At 46.7% G+C, this 14,328-nt stretch overlaps 1 long non-coding RNA gene across 2 annotated transcripts; it reads left to right on the top strand.

Annotated features, from left to right (window-relative positions):
* Positions 1 to 7,733: 7,733 nt before the first annotated feature.
* On the top strand, positions 7,734 to 13,988 carry LOC149337693 (uncharacterized). 2 transcript variants are annotated; one of them, XR_016284419.1, is made up of 3 exons: positions 7,734 to 7,970; positions 8,754 to 8,957; positions 13,018 to 13,988. It is a non-coding gene; the product is annotated as an uncharacterized LOC149337693 (long non-coding RNA). The 2 variants fall into 2 exon arrangements; XR_016284418.1 differs by having other exon boundaries at positions 7,735 to 7,970; positions 8,777 to 8,957.
* Positions 13,989 to 14,328: the final 340 nt, after the last annotated feature.

Consider the following 14,328-nt stretch of genomic DNA (forward strand, 5'->3'; position numbering starts at 1 on the left):
TCAGCTAGAGACATCGGTTCTGCAGATTCTTACCACCCTCCAAGCACAATCCAAACAATTAGAATCCTTCACTTCTACGCTCCAATCCCTGCATGAGTCACTGCCCCCGGCCAAAAAGAAGGAACGCGTACCCACACGAAGTTCTACCTCTACACTATCATAATGGCTTTTGGCGAGGACCTCGAGATTGTGCAGTAGAACTGCCGAAATCTGTGCCATAATAAGACCCCCCTCCACCAGTATCTACTCGCCCGCCCTTCCCTGCCCCATTTTCTCCTTCTCCAGGAGACCCGGACGGCCCGCACTGTCCCAGGCTACCGCGCCTACCATGCCGCTACGGCCACACCACTTGCGTCTATTTATGTACTATCGCGCTCAATATGAGTTGCAACGCGTGGTCATCGACCGGGGCTCGTTCCGTGGTGTGCCTCCTCCAAACAATCGCTCGGAATTCTGGGAGAAACTGCTGTTCCCGGAAACAACAGCACCCCCGCTCAGGAAAAAATTTCTCCCAGAATTCCGAGCGGCTGTTTGGAGGAGGCACACCACGGAACGAGCCCCGGTCGATGACCGCGCGTTGCAACTCATATTGAGCGCGATAGTACGTAGCGACGTGCTCGTGGAGCCACTTGATATCCCCTCCGTCCTTCTTAAATATTTAGTTGGTGTCGTCTATTACCACCCTTCTTCCCGCGTCTCACTCGCCCTTTTTTCTTTCTACAACCCCCCTGTTACCTCCTCTTTATTTTCCGCCCTGGGCAAGTTCCTTCACTCTCTTCCTTCTAACTCCCATCTCCTCTTTGGTGGTGACTTTAATGCCCCTCACACACTCTGGGGCTACCCTCAAACCCTCAAACCCGGCCGCCTCCTCCACTGTCTGACCCAGGAACGCCATCTCACCCTTCTCAATACTCCTGGCTCCCCTACTCGAGCGGGCACTGCCTCACAGCGTCCCACGACACCCGATCTCACTTTCTCTCGGGGTTCACTTTCATTTCACTGGCAAGTGACAGCCGAAACTCTTCTCGGTGACCACTATCTTGTCCACATTTGCACCTCTCTTTCCCACATCCCCCGATGTCATCCGGTCACTCATACTGACTGGCACGCCTTCCGCGCTAATCTCGCCTCTGACTCCTTTCAATCCTACGACACCTGGACGTCGCGCATCACTGCAGCGCTCACGTCCAGTAGCCGTCGTGTTCGCTCTTGTCACCCAGTCCCAGACCCAGATCCTCACCTACTCCGTTTATGGCGTCGCCGTAAACGTCTTCAACGCTCCTTCCGCTGCCAACCCCACAATGCCCAACTTTCTTCCCGGATCACTGCTCTGCGGGCCGAGATCGTCGCCCACTGCGCCTCACTCGAGCACTCTCGTTGGAGTGCTCTTTGTGACCGTCTTGACTGTGCATTGCACTCGCGATCCACATTGTCTCTCTTCAAATCCCTCCTTGGCACTAAGCCTGCCCTAGCTCCCATTCTAGCTAAAGCCCTCACTCAAGGAACTCCCTCCGATGTTTTTGATCAGCTCGCCTCTCTCTATCTCCCGCCCTGTCTGGCACCCTCCTACCCGGTGTACTGCGGTGGACCTAACCCCGATCTGGACCAATCCTTCACTCTCCGGGAGCTCGAATCGGCTCTGGCTGCTAATGCTACACGCTCGGCTCCCGGTGAGGATGCCATTACATACACCACACTTCGGAACCTTCCTGACTGCGCCAAAGAATTCCTCCTTAAAACCTACAATGATGCATGGGATAGCAGCTGCCTGCCCAGCTCCTGGACCTCCTCCCTCATTTCTATGATTCCAAAGCCGGGCAAGCCTCCCTCTCTCTATAACCTCCGCCCAATCTCCCTGACATCATGTGTTGGTAAGACCCTTGAGCGAATGGCCCTGACTCGCCTCTCTGAATTCTCGAGACGAGGGAGTTCTTCCCTCATTCTCTCATCGGCTTCCGACGCCACGTCTGTGCACAGGACATGTTTCTGGTTCTCCAGCACACGTTTCTGTCACCTACCCGCACTCAAATTCACGCACTTGTGACCGTCGATGTTCGCAAGGCCTTCGACGGTGTTTGCCACGACCACATCCTTTCCCAACTCGCCTCCCTAGACTGTGGCTCCCGCATGTACTGTTATATTCGCTCATTCCTCTCAAAACGTGTCGCTCGCTTTCGAGTCGACACCTATCTGTCCGACCCCCACAACCTCACCCGAGGCACTCCTCAAGGTGCTGTTCTCTCTCCTACCCTTCTCAATCTCGCTATTGCCCCTCTCGCCTCCCAGCTAGCTGAAATTCCCGACCTGCATCATATATTTCACGCCGATGACATCCCTCTCTGGTGTTCATCTGGCTCTCCCAGTCACGTACAGGACACCCTGCAACGTGCCCTAGATCTCATCGACTCCTTCCTCACCACTGCTGGCCTCTCTCCTGCTCCTGAAAAATCCAAGCTCCTTCTTCTCAACCATTCCTCACACCAGCGCTCACACAACCACTTCGTCTCTCCCCACCTTTATGGCTCTCCCATTCCTGTCGTCACGTAGTGCAAAGTTCTTGGCTTCCCTTTGCATGCGGCTAAGAATGTGCAAGCCCTCCACTGCGCTGTCACCACCTGCCACTCTGTAACTCACCTCCTGCGGCGCGTGGTCACTCGACGCTCAGGTCTCCACGAGGCTCACGCGTGCCGAGTTGCCCACGCGCTGGCCCTCAACAAGGTCTTGTACTTTGCAGCCTACGCTTCCTTCACTCACACTCAAATTAACGCTCTCGAGACTGCCCTTGTGGGCCTCTACAAGGCAGCTCTCAACCTCCCTATCACTACCTCTACCACTAAGCTCTTTGCCACAGGCCTCTTCCATCCTCTTCGTTCTCTTCTCAGTCTCCATCGTGACTCGCAGCTTGCCCGGCTTTCCCTTATCCGTCAGGGTCAGTGGTTATTGACTCAAGCGGGTATCTCGCCCATTCCAATCTCCCCGTTTACCTTTCCTATTCCCACCCCCACTCCCAATCTTCGTATCATTCCCCTCTGTAAGGGATCGGTAGTGTACGCGGGGTCATCGGAACGCGGCTGGGGGCGCTCAAAGCGAAGCGTCTTCTTTCTTGGAACGCGGCCGCTCGCGAACGCGCCGGGACTAATGGTGTCCCTCCCCGCCCCGCGTTACCGATTCGCGCACGTGCTGGAACGAATGTGTATTTGTGTTTGTTTTTACTTGTATTTTGTGGGGGAGAGGGTGCTTCACCTTACGGGAGCTGGAGGGCTGGCCAGGCTCTCGATAAACCAATCATGTGAACATTGTAACATGATTGGAAGCCACCAAATGTGGGTCGGGCCTTTAGGTCTTTAAAACCGGGCCCCGGAGCAGGAGAAAGGGTTCTGCGCTAAGGTCAGGTGCTATGTATCTTTGGCTACGCCGAGTAGGGGCCTCCCCTCTTGTTAGGCAGTTCCATCTTTTTGTTGTTTTGTATCGTTTTACCGTTTAATGTGTCTCCAGTGCCTAATCTTGATGAAATGTAAATTTCTGTACACAAACTTCAAGTATTCCTTTTATCCCCGCGTTCCAACTCACCGCAAGACCGTGTCTGACGGGGCACCCCTGGTGCGAAGAGCTTCAGCCTTCAGTTAAACAAACCGTCTCTGCCGGTGTCCTCCTGGTGCGAGGAAGGAAGATAGGGAACCTGTGAACTTTACTGGCGCAGTCGACAGGATCCTGAGGCCATCGGAAGACGGCGCAGGAAGAAGACTGTAGGCAGGGAGAAAGGCGACGACAAGGAAACAGGTCAGCGTTCGAGAACGGACCTGCGGAGAGACGGCGGCAAGTATGCAAGGACCACGGCAGTAGTCCAGCGACGCGGGACTGCATCCGGTCCAGAAAAGCAGCGCGTCGAGAACTTGACGGTCACCGGCGGGTCACAGCAGGTGACGACACCGTCTACAGGACCAGCAGCGTGCGACCGCTCATCGCAGCGTGCGGTAAAAGTGGCGGTGGATTCCGACACCAGAGGGCTGGCAATGCGGATCGACGCATCGAAACTGTGAGTTTCCTTCGTCGCATTATTAGCGTCCTTGTGCATGTGTTCGAGCCGGTAGGACAGTTGAGGGATATAGACGGCGGTATGGAGAGTTATCCATGCCGGCCCTCACTCGATGTGAGGTACCGAGTGAAATTGGCGAAGGCGCGCTTAGCTTATTTTCAGGGTGAGCTTGCAAAAGTGAATGGAGGAAAGGCGCCGCTGTGCGAGGAAAAACCTCAGGATGTTAACTGCGTCTTGGAGGTATTAGAAGCAAGGCGCCAGCAGCTAGCGCTGGAACTCGCTGAGCTAACCCTTACAAAAATGGATATCAACTTTCTTTAGAATTTGTATTAACATTCTATTGACTCTAGTAACCTTGTAGTAACTTTTACATTCTATCAACAATTGTTCATACAACGTTGATAGAAGTTACTTCTTTGTATGTACTCCTGTCAATAGAAAGTTACTAGAAAATAATTTTTACATTCTATGTACCTTTGTCAATACAATGTTGGTAGACTGTTACTTCTTTGTATTTACTCCTGTCAATAGAAAGTTACTAGAAAAGCTGGGTGCCGTTTGACACGTTGAGAGAAGTACATGAACAAACTGCATGGTGTTCGAGGTGATTAACGCTATCTTGTTCGCATAATCGTAACGACATCTTACCTGATTGCATGGTGGAATCTATTGCAGCTAGTCAACAATTTCACTATATCGAAAAGCGACCAACATTATTCGCAGCAAATGCGTTTGGAATGTAATCAGGATATGGGAAAATGTTTTAAAACAGAAGATATATTCCATTTTAATACTTTATGTTTTTTACGGACTGCTGTGAGCAGAAATACTCTAGAAAGTGACAAAACATTTTTGGTCATGCGAATAGATGCCTCAAATCATGTACTGTAGGCGAACACTTCAAAGCTATGAAAACAACCTTGAACACGAAACAAACATTACACTCACATTCCCTTAGCCAAGCATATTCTATTAACATTCGTTGATAGGAAGTTCATACAATTTCCTTACTGCTTTCTATGTACTGCTGTCAGTAGAAACATACTATAGACACCGACAGAACGTTTTATAATGAGAATAAATGCCTAAATTAATTAAGTACTCTAGCCTAACATGTCAATGCAACTAAAGAAACCTTGAACACGAAACAAACATTTGCAGTCACATTTTCTTAGGGCATATTTTATCAACATTTGTTGATAGAAAGTTCATACAATTTTCTTACTGCTTATATACTGCTGTCAATAGAAATATACTACGAACCGAGAAAGCATTTTGGTGATGCGAATAAACAAATAAAAGCCAAAAATAATCAAGTACTGTAGCCGACAACTTCAAACCAGCAACTTAACTAACCTTGAAGACGAAACAAAAATTTGCAATCACATTCCCATAGCCGAGCACGCTGTGGATTTTTAGAAATTTCAGTTCAATTTTCTCAATACTAGATTTACTGCTTTCGCATTTTCGAGTGCGGGGAAAAGGGCAAAGTTCATAACAGAACATTTATCCCGAAATTCAGAAACGTGCCTTGAATTGAAGACCTTTAGTGACAATTTTTGATTGTATAAAGTCTACGAAAAAAATTACCAGCAAACGAAATAATTTTGGTACAAAGTGAATGAATTCATAGAATACTCAAGTATTATTGCCTTGCACTTCAAGGAAATTAAAAGAACTTTAAGAAAAAATAGGAGCTAGTGACATATTGTGTTACATAAGCGCAATGATGACTTCGTTACAGCGAATCAGTTTCGCTGATGGCTCATTCTACACGAAAACAATGCTTTCTGCAGCGTATTCGTCCTTAAATTCTGTACTCAGGCAGTCATTAAACAGATTTAACATTTCAGAACTAACAAAGACTTTCAGCAGAGCTGTACAACAACTCTGCCAATTCGAAACACGTTGGTGTTGATATTGTTGTAATTCTTGATAGGTCATATTTTAACGTGCAGTTGAACAGTGATGTACCGTACGACGGTGCTAAAACACACTAGCATTAAGAGCGTTTCGCTCTGAGGTTTCAGAGGGATTATTGTTGCGAGCTACAAAAAAATTCAAGTTTAGCATTGCACCGATGTGTTTCCACACTCATTGAATGACACGTTCTCGCTAGCCCAAATGGCGCCCAAATTATATCACCATCTTCCTGAACCTGCACCGCAAGCACACTTTCCCTGCACACTGCCCGCCATGCAAAAGTGCCCGGTACACTATGCCACTCCACGTGGGAGCGCCCAATTTAAACCCTCGCACTACCCTCCTCCTCGAGCGACCAGCAATGGCTGATCGCACGGGACTGAAAAACCCCGCGCGAAAAGGGCCGCACCGCTTCGCGCTCTGAGTATATTCTGTGTAACGTGTGCAGGCTTACAGCTTCGAGAACTCAAGTTGCTTCGTTCCTCAGCGACTGTACATGGGAAATTTCAGGCAAGGCAATATTAATTTTTATTCATGTTCGGCGGCCGATACTATAAAGAGAAGTATAGAGAAACAAAACAGGTAACAGCGGCCCGCTGTACTCAAATGCGGTAACAAGGGCTTTGCATGAGGAAGGTGCACGGCAATTGGAGCACTATAAGCCCTCATTCTTGACTTGTTACATTTTTCGGTAGTACTGAGCCACAGAGGAGCTTCCAGTATGGAAAAAGCTAGGGTGAGAGCATCCCCCACTTTGAGCACCGCTAAAACACAGGCGCAGTGCCTCTTCCGCATCTTCACTTGCATCTCCTTCAACGCAAACACGGTACGAAGCTGTGGCGAGGGAAAACGTGGTGAGAGCTGTATTTTCTATCTTCCCGTAATGCAATGACTAAGGAATCCTGGAATAAAGTGTTGTGTTTTAACGTAGTCATACGGAGTAGACGCGCGAAAGCATGTGTTCAGTCTTCGCCTTTTCTTACTGCCATCAGCGGACGTGAGGCCGAGCCGAGGACCGCATAAGGCAGAGGCAAAAAGCAATCAAGGAAGCACACAAAAAGACTACGGTAGCGCGACTGTCGGCGGGGCTCGCTCGAGCAAAGAGCGTGCAAGGTGTCCAATGACGTGATATAAACACACACAAAACAGAGGCGATGCTGCAGCGCAGCCTTGAAAGTTTCGCGCGTCACGCTAGAGCGGCGTGCGAACGCTCGTGTTCCCTAGGTACACACACGTACACTAAATCGCATGAGCCAAGCTGTGTAGAGTACGCTAAGCCACACAATATGCGAAAATAAAAACCGAAACCAGTAGCGTTTGGCAACATCATCATCATTCCTTATTCTGCGACGCAGTTACGGGGAGCTGAGTTATAGCCTTAGAACTAGGCAGACAGTGCAGCCGTGCAGCGGCTGCGGCTTTCCTGGCCCCAGATGCGTCGCCTGTAGCTGAGCGGCATGCTGCCCGGTTTTCCAAGCTTTCGTTCGCAGCGCCGCCAGAAACAGATGCTTGTGAGTAGTCGCATTTTTTCACCGCAATCATTCCAATTTGCTGACTTTGTAATTGAAACAAAATATTTTGTCGTTTAATGCAACAAGTTTGTGGCAAAAAGGGCTTTATCAATTCTTTTTTTAACGCGTGTAAAGTTAGGGGACATTAGCGCCACCTTTCCGTTCGCTGGCGGCGGATTGCGAGTCTCACGTTGGCCGCGCGCTACACTATCTTTTTTAGGACGCTGAAACGACTCTTTGTTGACAGGGTGCAGGGTGCGACGGTTGTGGAGTTGTGGGTGCGTTTCTTCAGTTTCTTTGTGTTAAATGTGCGTCCTCGTTAGTGTTGTGGTAGTGTGACTGAACTCGGAAGGTGACAGATGGCTCCAGTGCTGCGGAAGACGTTCTTACGCGCACGCAGTGCTCAAAAACTGCTCTGACGTACTGCACGCAACCACGCCGAGAGCGGCCGGCGCCCTATGCCCGATAGAAGAAACGGCTTGCCGTGAACGTTGACAAATGTAAGTACAGAACTGGAAAATGACTTCTGCGATGTGTCGGGGGTATGATTGAGGGCTGCGAATGCATTTGGGTTGGTCTTCACGTCTTGTTCGCAGTGAGGTGCAAAATGCGTGCACCACGCGATCGTTTGCAGAGAGAAGGTGTTCTGACACGCTCGCTTGCCAACTATGCAACATTTAACCCGCCGCCTCACGCTGTTTGCGTCAGCTCCTCGGCGCAGGAGTTATGTGATAGAATTTGGTTGCACGCCGAGAACTATGGGGTGCTGCTTGATTCGTTATTCCGACTGAACAGGAGCAGCGCGTGAAAAGGAGACCATAAGAACGAAAAGTGCTTGTAGCGGCGTGCGTCTTTTGATTCTGCTGCCTGAGTGTTTACTGGATAAGGAGCATTGCCCGTTCTACGTCGCAGTCACATCAAGTGCTGTGTTTCTTGATAGTTCTGGTCAACGAAACGACGATTAAAAATAGCAGAACCATTCCATTGCAGTGCAGCTGAGGTAATCGCACAATGGAAGGTTTGTCATTTTATTTTTTTACGTTCACTACATTTATGTCATTCCCCCATTTTCAGTCTGAAGCGATAAAAGTATAACGTGATTCGCGAATAATAGCTTTAAGAAAAGTATGACAAGCTTTGTAAACCATTTTTTTGCTAACTATTGGAGGCATAGGTAATTAATAATTAGCCTCCACTCATGAACACATTGGACTGAACAGCTAGAGGTTTTAATGGGATGTGGCTTCTGTGATGATGTTTATGAAAGCATGGCTCTAATGCAGCCTTTCTTCAAATGCACCCGCAGTCAAGCCCTGTACAGCTGCTCCACCGGTATCATCACGCTACTTTTGCACCAGCTTTCATCTGTCATCGAGCCAATGCTACCTCAACCAGAGGCAAATGACATCAAGACCTGCTGGTCCAGCCTATCAGCCATTGACACTGGATATCAAGCATGTGCCACTTGTAAAAGGATAGGTAGACAAGTGGGTATATTTTCCTTGTCTTTTTTAGCCTGCCAAAACTCTTCTGGTCCAGGCTCCCTCTCTCTTTCGTTTTTTTTTTCTTTTAAAAGAGGACCAAGAGAAAGGGAAAAGATATTGCGGGCGTCATGAAAGCACTCCCCTAGTCAAGTGCATTGTGTTATAGTGTGAAATGCTTTCTATAGTTTTTTCCCTCATGCCTCTCGTGCTTGGAAATCTTGACCACTGTATAGACCAAATTAAAACAATTATCTGCTTCATGACCTTTATACAGCAGTCTAAAAGCAGCAAATAAATTTTATAGGTTTACTTCAGCAGTACCTACCTCTTACAAGGTATGGCATGTTTGAAGTGCACCAGTGATGTGAAGGCATGGCCTAACGGGCAATGCATAATTGAATATTGGCGTTCAAGTGGAGCACTCTGCTTTAGAAGCATATTTGTTGCTAGCATCAATAATTGATACCTTACCAGGTTATCCTTGCATTACATGAAACCCTGCAAAGCTTATATTTTAGCTGTACAGAAGAAAGGTGCTTATTCGATGTCATGAGCATTGCTGAGGTTTTCTTTCACACTCCCTTTGTCACAACTGACTGCACTGTACAGTTGAAATGCATTTGGAATTGAGTATTGGTGCATTGTTTTTTTATTCATGCCGACGTTCAGTTACTGATTGCATTACACTAGCTGAGCCTAAGTCAACAAATATTGCTGTGACCTTAACAAGACCCCTGGCTTTACTTGAACCGATGCATTTGATGTTGCCTTTCTCCCGTGCCATCAAGGTTTGTAATAAGCTGTGTAAACAACTTATTTTCTTTCTCGAGGTATTTATTGCTGCAATTAGTGACAGGTAATTTCCTAAAGAACAACCTAAGTGCACATTTTTATCTTCTTTGGAACACTTGTTTGCTTGTTTCCCTTGTATTCTTAACTTAAACAGATATGAGCAGGCCTCAGCACTAGAGGGATGTGCTGCGGGACAAATAAAAAACTACCAGTCCAGCTGCTCCCTTAGGGGCACGTTTCTGAGGCTTTTATCGCTTGTAGTTCTATGCAGCTTTACTTACAAGTATTGTATCTGACGCAGTGTGTGCCTTAATATTTTGATTCATTTGCTTTAGAGTGTGCCACTCTTGCCCTGACGAACTTGCTCACCTTTGTACTCTTTGTTCATACATTTTCCCCTAACACCTGGTATAGCTCCAAATGATACATTATCTACAGCAACATGTGCATTATATTGCAATGTCTTTGTGCCATCACTTTTGAAAACAAAAGCTGCCTGAATTTTTGTGCAGACAAATCAGAAACACAAAATAATTTTTATATTTTATGGCCTGCATGTTATCTTCATATGACTGGAATGGCTAAATATCTCTTCGTGGTAGCCTAATTTGGTCATCATCATCATCAGCCTGACTACACCCACTGCAGGGCAAAGGTCTCTCCCATGTCTCTCCAATTAACCCTGTCCTTTGTCACTTGCCGCCACTGTATCCCCGCAAACTTCTTAATCTCATCCGACCACCTAACTTTCTGCCGTCCCCTGCTGCGTTTGCTTTCTCTTGGAATCCACTCCGTTACCCTCAAGGACCAGCGGTTATCTTGCCTTCGCATTACATGCCCTGCCCAAGCCCATTTCTTCTTCTTGATTTCAACTAAGATGTCATTAACCCGCGTTTGTTCCCTCACCCACTCCGCCCACTTCCGATCTCTTAACGTTACACCTATCATTTTCCTTTCCATAGCTCGCTGCGTTGTTCTTAACTTAAGCTGAACCCTCTTTGTTAGCCTTCACGTTTCTGCCCCATAGGTGAGTACCGGTAGGATACAGCTGTTGTATACTTTTCTCTTCAGGGATATTGGTAAGCTACCAATCATGATCTGAGAGAATCTGCTATATGCGCTCCACCCCATTCTTATTCTTCTAGTTATTTCCCTCTCATGATCCGGATCTGCGGTCACTACCTGCCCTGAGTAGACATATTCTCTTACTACTTCCAGCACCTCGCTACCAATTGCGAACTGCTGTTCCCTTGCTAGGCTGTTGAACATTACTTTGGTTTTCTGCATGTTAATTCTTAGCCCCACCGTTCTGCTCTGCCTGTCTAACTGGTTGATCATGCTTTGCAGTTCTTGTCCTGAGTGGCTTAGCAAGGCAATGTCATCAGCGAATCGCAAATTACTCAGGTATTCTCCATTAACTCTTACCCCTAACTGTTCCCATTCCAGTCCCCGGAATACCTCCTGTAAGCAGGCATTGAAGAGCATTGGCGAGATCATGTCTCCCTGCCTGACACCTTTCCGTATTGGAATTTTATTGCTGACTTTATGGAGAACTATAGTAGCTGTGCAATCGTTATAAATATCTTCCAATATTTTCACATAACACTCTTCCACACCCTGATTCCGCAATGCCTGCATGACAGCTGAGGTTTCCACTGAGTCAAATGCTTTCTCGTAATCAATGAAGGCTATATATAGGGGTTGGTTATATTCCGCGCATTTTTCTATCACCTGATTGGTGGTGTTAATGTGGTCTATTGTCGAGTATCCTTTACGAAAGCCTGCCTGATCATTTGGTTGACTAAAGTCCAAGGTTTTCCTGACTCTATTAGCGATTACCTTAGTAAATACCTTGTAGGCAACGGACAATAAGCTGATTGGTCTGTAATTCTTCAAGTCCTTGACGTCTCCTTTCTTATGAATTAAGATAACGTGAGCGTTCTTCGAAGCTTCTGGTACTCTCGAGGTCACAAGGCATTGCGTATACAGGGTGGCTAGTTTTTGTAGCACAATCTCTCCTCCATACTTCAACAAATCTGCTGTTACCTGATCCTCACCAGCTGCTTTCCCTCTTTGCATTGCTCCTAAGGCTTTCTTTACTTCCTCCTTCGTTACTGGCAGGATGTCCCATTGCTGTGCTCTACTGCCTCCCTCAGTAACTTGATGATTACATTCGCTACTGTATAGATTTGTGTATAATTCTTCGGCTAATTCAACTATCTTATCCATATTGCTGATGACATTGCCCTGTTTGTCTTTTAGCGCATACATCTGGTTTTTACCTATGCCGAGTTTTCTCCTCACTGATTTTAGGCTACCTCCGTTCCTTAGAGCATGCTCGATTTTCTCCACGTTAAACTTTCTTATGTCGGCTACCTTGCGCTTATTTATTAACTTCGATAGATCTGCTAGTTCTATCCTGTCTGTGGAGTTAGAAGTCCTCATGCTTTGGCGTTTCTTAATAAGATCTTTAGTCTCCTGAGATAGCTTGCTGGTATCCTGTCGAACCATCCTACCACCTACTTCTGCGGCGCACTCTGTAACGATATCTGTAAGATTATCATTCATTGTTTCAACACTGCGGTCGTCTTCTTCAGTTAAAGCGGAAAATCTGTTTTGCAGCGACAGTCTGAATTCCTCTACCTTCCCTCTTAATGCTAACTTGTTAATAGCCTTTCGCTTCACCAGTTTCCTCCGTTCCCTCTTCAAATCTAAGCTAACACGAGACCTTACCATTCTGTGGTCGCTACAACGGACCTTACCGAGGACCTCCACATCCTCTACGATGCCAGGGTGTGCACACAGTATGAAGTCTATTTCATGTTTAGTCTCACCATTGGGGCTCTTCCACGTCCACTTCCTGTTTGCTCGTTTGCGGAAGAAGGTATTCATAATCCGTAAACTATTTCTATCTGCGAACTCTACTAATAACTCTCCCCTAGTGTTCCTAGAACCTATAGTCACCTACTGCCTTGTCTCGAGCCTGCCTAATTAGGTGTAACACGTTAATGTCAGTTCCTGTGAATATCATTCAGTCTTCGAATGTGGGGGCAGAATTGAACACAACAGCATGTTATAGCTTTTTCTTGTTCAAGGACGCATTACATTTAGTTCTAGTCTTGTGACTGCTGCTTATGCTATTACTCAGCAGCCTTATTGGACTCGCTCGGAGTGCTGCATTTTAGTGCACATTTAACTGATTGTTGCTGCTCCGTGTTTGATTCTATTAGAAGTTACTATAACTGTATACTTTGAATGTTTTCTTGTGCAGTTCTCTTGCTGCTGCATTCTGCCATGGAGAAGGCTACCTGTTCGTGCACACGTCTCATCACTAGGACGCTACCTCTTCCACTGGTGATGCAGACAAGTAACGACAGGGTTAATTGGAGAGGCATGGGAGAGGCCTTTGCCCTGCAGTGGGCATAGTCAGGCTGATGATGATGATGAACAACAAGCAGGCTGCCTGATATTGAGGACAAGTGTCAGGATAGTGCACCAACAAAGTCTCTTAAGCATTTCTGTGCTGATGCATTTTTATTAAAATCAGCTCATAGCTTAATATCTACATCCATGGGGACATTTAGCATATGTTTGGCATTTGTTTGACTTTTAATTCGCTAGTGTTTGCAGCCTTTAATGTTGGTCTTAAGACAGTGTAAGCATTGTTTCACTGTGTGGGATTTTTTAGCTGTTTTGGAGAGATGTGTGTGTAAGCATGCAGTTTTTTTCCACGGGTTTGTTATGTGGCTCATGGAACTTTCATGTTACAGAAGAAATTATTTCGTTTCTGTGTTGTACAGGAAAGTGAGCAGTATTTATATGCACCAGGTGTTTCAGGGAAGAATAAGTAGTTTTCAAAAATATGGCTTTTGCTGCATAATATTACCAGTGTTAGCAGACACCAGAAAGCCGGTGAGGTGTATTTAGTAAGCTGGTTAACTAATTTCTGATAATTAACTTTTTAACTAACACAGGTTTGCAACTGTTTGCAGTTAGAGACTTTTAGCCAGTTGTTCGTAGTAGCCGTAGTTCGTAGTAGTTTCTGGAATGTACAAAACATGATTACTTTCGCCGCTGTGGCTCGACAAAATTTGGCTGCATCGTGCGAAAATACATGCGCTTTTGAAAGCACACAGGGAAAGAAACCCCTCCAGTGCATGTAACTGCTACAAATCTCTAATGGCAACTAGACGCCTAACTCTGATAGTGAAGGAATCATATTCTTAGCAGTAAGAAACACATACAACACCAAGACACACACACACACAGGACACCCGCTAGACTTCAACTATCTTTACTGGACACTTGTACAACATAAATATGTATCACTGAGCACACGCAGGTGCCTCGTCATCCGCAACAGGTCTAACTACGCCCTGCCCTCTCCTGCAAGGCATACGGTTGCGCCGATAAACAATCTCTTTTTCTGCCAACACCAGAGAGGGAGTGCTTACACATGTCACCCGCCTCTTGAATACGAAAGACTTCGATAATTTTTCTTTCTTTTTCTCGGCTCCCAGGCCTTTCGTATTCAAGAGGCGGGTGACATGTGTGTAAGCACTCCCTCCCTGGCATTGGCAGA

Source organism: Amblyomma mixtum, chromosome 7 (assembly GCF_055824585.1).
Source record: "Amblyomma mixtum isolate Tamu chromosome 7, ASM5582458v1, whole genome shotgun sequence".
Taxonomy (NCBI): domain Eukaryota; kingdom Metazoa; phylum Arthropoda; class Arachnida; order Ixodida; family Ixodidae; genus Amblyomma; species Amblyomma mixtum.